Source organism: Tachypleus tridentatus, chromosome 3, assembly GCF_004210375.1.
Source record: "Tachypleus tridentatus isolate NWPU-2018 chromosome 3, ASM421037v1, whole genome shotgun sequence".
Classification (NCBI taxonomy): domain Eukaryota; kingdom Metazoa; phylum Arthropoda; class Merostomata; order Xiphosura; family Limulidae; genus Tachypleus; species Tachypleus tridentatus.
Window position 1 is genome coordinate 4,787,123 of NC_134827.1, and position 6,339 is coordinate 4,793,461.

The 6,339-nt window shown below is 31.6% G+C and overlaps 1 protein-coding gene across 1 annotated transcript in view; it reads left to right on the forward strand.

Annotated features, from left to right (window-relative positions):
• Positions 1-6,339, forward strand: part of LOC143246248 (uncharacterized) — a 41,012-nt gene that overhangs the window by 4,268 nt on the left and 30,405 nt on the right. The gene's annotated exons all lie outside the window — the stretch shown is intronic.

Consider the following 6,339-nt stretch of genomic DNA (forward strand, 5'->3'; position numbering starts at 1 on the left):
ATCTTATTTAGTATGTGGCAAGTTCCTGCTAGATGTATACCACTAATAGTGCAGCTTGTGTGAATATACCACCAATAGTGTATCAGGTCGAATTCTGCTCACCTCAATCCACCATAGTATTTGAGGTGATCTTGCTAATGAAAGTTTGCCCATCAAACTAAAAGTAATTAATTATCAAAATTAGAAGTATAAATTAAAAAATTTAGCATATATTTTGATGAAAGTTAATGATGACATATAGTATTAAATCTTTGTGGTGTGGTAAATGTATGGACTTGCATTAGAGTATGTATGGTCATTTATATCCTTTAATGACTGTTTTAAATACGTGATCCATGTAGAGACAATGATCTGAACATACTGGTAAATGATTTATCCTGCATAGCTTTTGGTAGAATCAATTGAAATATTAATATGAAAGGTAAAATGCATAGGTCTCTATTGGATATGTCTAGAGTGAAGAAAGTATGGACTATGCGAATTATGTGATTTGTACTACGTTCAGGGTGTTTTGGTTTTTATATACATCATATTTAAATCTTATCTGTGATTTTTCTCAAGGTTTATTTTGTTGATCATTTTATAAACTTAAGTTTCTATTATTGCTGTTTCTTTATCAAAGAGCATTTTTCTGTATCTTCAAACTTATTATTTTCAAATTGTATTCATTATTAAAGTATTGTAATTTTTATTATGTTTAAGGATGATTTTGTGTAAAGAGGATTATTTTAAAATTTATAGATATTTTCTATCTATATAAGATTCCATTTAATAGTTGATTTTGGTGTGTTATTGTACATTCTTTGAAGTTTGGAAAAGGTTGAGTTGGTATTTAGTATAACTAGGTTTGTCTTGAGATATCATTGTTACAGAATGTTCTCATGTAATTATGTATGAGGTTTGTTTGCTAAAAGTTTTTGCAGTGCATACTAGCATCTTTGTTAAAGGATATTGTGATATTATTTTTTAATTTTAATTCTTTGTTTAAGGATTGTCATTCACATTGCTTGTATTTACAAGGATGAGAGAAAGTCACTGCACTCCTTGGCCAAGGCATTAATTTAAATTTTATTGGTTTTAAAGTTAAAATTAATTGTCAATTTGAGAATAAGCATGAATTGGGGAGGACAGAAAGTGTGTATATTGTGTTTCTACTTTTATATTTTAACATAATATTCTAAATTTGTCATTTATCCTGTATGTATGCAGATCTCGCATATGGGTTTCAATTCATTAGGTTAATGCCACCCTAACTTTGTTACTTGTTATTCTGTTGAAAACACACCTGTGATGCTGCACATTGTTGAAGAATTAGACATTGTTGTACTTCTGTGGTAGTTTAGGTGGTATCTCTAGGTTAATCTTCTGCATGCATGAATATAAATGGCCATTCATGTGGATATGCTATTTATGCTGGGTATATTTTCATAAAATTTTAAGGGGACACAAAGGAGCTTCTTAGCCCCTCAGTGATATATCTTTAGCTTCCAACTATGACCATATCTTGCTACTCATGTATTCATCCCATCTTTTCTTAAAGTCAGTTAAATTTTATTCTTCCACCATCCTTGAAGGCAGCTCCTTTAAAACCAACTATCCTGTTTGTAAAGTAATACTGTCTAAACTGCAGATGACCCATATGCTGCCAAAATTTGAATTTATTACCCCTTGTCCTATTGTTTTCACTGCTAAACACAATGTTTGATGGATCTATATTATCAATACCCTTAATAATTCTAAACACCTCACTCAAATCCCCTGTGACCCTTTTCCTCTCCAAGGAAAATAAGTATGGAGGTTTTAGTCTCTTCTCTTAGAACAATTCTAACATCCCAGGTATCATTCTTGTGGATCATCTCTAACAATTCAATGCCCTTCTTGAGGAAGGGAGCCCAAAAACTGTACATAGTACTCTAAGTGAGGCCTTACAAATGATCTATACAGTGAAACGATAATATCTCGCATCTTCTGTTCAGTGTTTCTATAAATGCCACCCAAAATCCTGTTAGCCCTATTTCTAGCTACAATACACTGTTTGGATGACTTAAGTGATTTTGTTTTATCAAAATACACCAAACATTCCTTTTTCAAACATTATTTAATGTATTCCCATTTGAATTGTGAAAACCTACATGCATCACCTTATATTTTGGATAGTTAAACATCACCTGCTACAAATTGGCCCAATGCATCAAATGATTTAAATTTCCCTGTAAGTCTGCAGTATCTTTGATACAGTTAACCAACTCAAAAATTGAATTGTGAGGTATAATACTTGTACCTTCCTTCATAAAAATTGAGGAGAACATATAATTTTATAAGTTTATCATCTCACAATCTTTTGAGTTCAGCTTTCCATATCATTTTTAAGAGACTCAATCTCCATCCTAACATTTTGTTTACCCATTATGTACCTAAAGAATTCCTTATTGTTTGATTTAAGTTTCTCAACCAACCTTCTATCAGATACAATTTTAGCCCTTTCAACTTCTTTTTTAACCAGCTCTCTTGATTTTCTTCAGTTCTCCAAGTCATTATTTGCAGTAAGTTTAAATTTCTTGAATTTATTATGTTTATCCCTAATAAAATCTCTCAAACCTTTACTTAACCATACTGGCTTATTCTACTCCATTGCCTTTTTTTTATGTAGGGAATATGTGTGCTCTATATGCATACCAATTTTTCCCTAAATGCTTCCCACATCTCTTCAAGATCTCCTCCCAATTCTTTAGACCAATCTGTAGAAGCCAGACCATGTCTCATTCCAATAAAGTTGGCTTTGCTGAAATTTGGAGTCAGGATAATACTTTTCTTGAATTCTACATTTAGTAAAATCCCAAACCTAAGTAATAGTGAAATGGTTACTTGTACTTAAATGCTTGCCAACCACAACTCTATTATATTCACATTCGATGCTAATATTAAATCTAATATAGCTTCTCTTCTTGTAAGTTCCATCACCAGTTGGTGTATAAAATTATCCTAAACAATTTCCTTCACTGTCAGACTCAATTTCACAATTAATACCCCTGAAATTAAAATCTCTCATAACATCATTTTCAGCTACCATTCTGATCTCATTATACATATTCTCATTAACTTCCACATTCTATCCTGGTGATCTTTAACAAATTCCAGTTGCAAGACTTTTCTTTTGATATCCATTAACACCAACTCATACTGATTCAATCTGTGAAGTAAGGAAAATTGAATGTAAACATTCAGAAAACAGTCTGGTAGATAGTTTGTACCTAATCAGTTGAAGATACCTATTCCGAACGAAGTGACCATCTCTTTTTCCATAAGTGCTGATAAAAGTACACACACTACATTTGTGAATAAATAAAGTTTGTGTTCTTGCAGTTTACACTGCATCCTGTCTTTTTATTTTGCTCTTACAAATCCAATAACTCAGGTATTCAGTGTTTATTACTTCATAATAAATGTTTTTCTGATTCTACTCTTATTAACTGGGTCTACTCCATTTTTGTAAGGTTTACTTATTTTACCTGAATGTAGAGATCTCCTGCTTCTTTATTATTTAGAGGACTTTGTCTTTGTGGATACATAAACCTCACACATCTCATCAATGTTTATCTTTTTGCACTGGTTCATTACCTTCTTTTCCTTTTAAATGCTTTTTGTGAATTTTTTTAGCATTTTTGTATATTTCAAGTTTAAGTTTCTTTTATACTTTTATTCCACTTAGTACATTCTTATCTGTTGTTTTGTGTGTGTTGATTACCATAAGAGGTGTTTTTGTTTTTTGTTCTGATAGATTTCTGCTTATGAAATGTATTAATGTAAGTAATAGATCAGGGAATTTCCATACTTCCAACACAAATTCCTCTTGTATTTGTGTTGCAGGCCTCTGGATATATCTAGTTTACCTTTGGATTGGATCCTCTGTTTGTCAAATTCTTTTTACATATTCAAGATAAATGCAGCCCCTCTAAATGGCACAACAGTATGTTTGCTGGCTCACACCACTAGAAACTTGGTTTCAATACCTGTGGTGGGCAGAGCACAAATACTCCATTGTGCATCTTTGTGTGTAATTCCAAACAGTCAATCAAGATAGATGCAACTCCTTTCTAAATCCTATACTATTCCTTTATCTCAGTTTAAGAAGATTAACTTATGGGACACTGAAAAGTGCAGTAACTTAATAAGAATAATCTTTTTTTTTTTAATACAAGTAGGTACACTGAATAAACACATTTTTATCTGTCTTCTCTATATTTAATTTGCCTTCAATTTCACAGCCATTTGGGTAGCTAGATAACTTCTTTGCTTATCTGTGCATATGAGCAGTTGCTATAGGTGAAAGAGATTTCAAATTCCATTAATTTTTAAGAATGTTGCTTTGGAATATGATAAGATGAAGAGAGTTAAGATAGGTTACAGAATGTCAATGTTACTACCCTTATGGTAGGATGTTACCTTGATTGGAAGATTTATCATGTACACTGAATTAACAGACACTGTAATACTACAAGGAATTACAAATTACTGTAATATAAATCTATATGTGTATTGGGTTGGTTTCAATATTAGTTTTATTCCTATCACAGTATTTTAATAACTAGAGGCTGTTAAGCATGAAGAGTTATTTTCCAAAATGCTTTTATGTTTTTCCTTTTTTTTTTTAGCAAGTCTTGAACCTGCTCTGTGTTTGAATTAAGTAATATATCCTGACAGATCTACCATCAGTTGTAGTCATGAATAGATGATTCATGTGATAACTGTTTCTTGCATATTTCTCATCCTGAGAAATTCATATTATTGACATATGGAATAGATTCTTTATATTTCATGATTCCTTTCCATATTCCAAAGCTGTTCTACCCTCTGCTAACTTCTTGGTCACTTCACAATTTTACTTTGGAATTCTATCTTCATCTCAAAGTTAATTTATTTTTTATTTTTAGAATGAAAATAAAATTCAAACAGTGTTTGGATGCTCATATTTAAAGATATAAAAGAAGGATAGGAGAAAGATATCTACCAGTCTGTCAGGTCATATTTCTCATCTACCAAAGTGCTGTCATAACTGGAACAGCTGTGAATTTCTTTATTCCTTAACTATACACACACATATACATCTTCAATCAGCTATATTAAGGTAAAATTTCCTAAATTTCCATGAAATGTGTTATACTTATAGTATAATATTCTTGTTAATCAAATGTCAAAGGGTTGTAACCATGTGCTGATCTTTATACTCTAGTAAAAGTTCCATATTCTATTGGCTGGAGGCTTGTATCACTGTGATGATGTGTCTGTTTTGAGGAGGTGCAAGTCCATCTCAAGGGAAGTCACAGATACTTGTATAAATGTAACTTTGAATAGCTAGTGATGTTCACAGGATTTTTTTCTGGTATATTTAAAGTTTTAATCTGAATTTGGGTGGTACATCATAAATCCCTTTATTTTTGTCATGTAGACATTTAAGAAAGCCCTCCTGAAGGAACTGCTAATAGAAAGTTGTAAGCTGGTCAGTTAGTTGAGACTTGAGCAGTTATTGTTTTATTTGTTTGTGTCTCTATCTTTATTTTGCTATCTGAGTTTAATGTATTCTCTTCCTGACATCCCCATAATCTGCATTTTGCTAATACTTTTAAGCTCATCTGCTAAATACTAGTGGGCTTTAATATTACATTATAAACAAATAAAATGTAATATTCACAACCTTATCAAATCAAACATGCAGCTTGTATCTCAGGATGGCTGGAATGGGTATTAGCACTTTTACTAATAAAGCAGAGAACAATGTTTCAATCTTCTTAGGTCATCTTTAGGTTAACAAAATAAAAGATGCAGCTTATTGAATATTCCTTGTTTATTTACACATGTTTTAGACTTGTAAGGTCTATTTTCTACTGATACTCCTATACAAGAAGAAATAAATTGCATACAAAATCCAAATTTTATAACTTGTATGTAAATATTTATATAAACTTTGGTAATTTTTTCTTCCCAAAAGGCCTTGCATGGCCTAGTAGTTAGTTTGATTGACTTGCAATCTGCTGCTTACAAGTTTGAACCCTGTTACCAATCTTGTTTGCACTTTTAAACTGTCATGAAAGTGTTATAATATGATGAATCCTACTATTTGTTGGCAAAAGAGTAGCCCAAGAATTGATGGTGAGTGATGTTGACTGTCTTTCCTGTAGTCTATCACTTCAAAATTAGGGAGAGCTAGTGCAATTAGTCCTCATTAGCTTTGCACAAAGTTCATTGGACAAACACACAAATTATTCCTAAGCATCACACTTACTGGTAGCATTTTACAATTTGTAGATAACTGTGATGAATGTTCATAATTTTTCTCTTTGG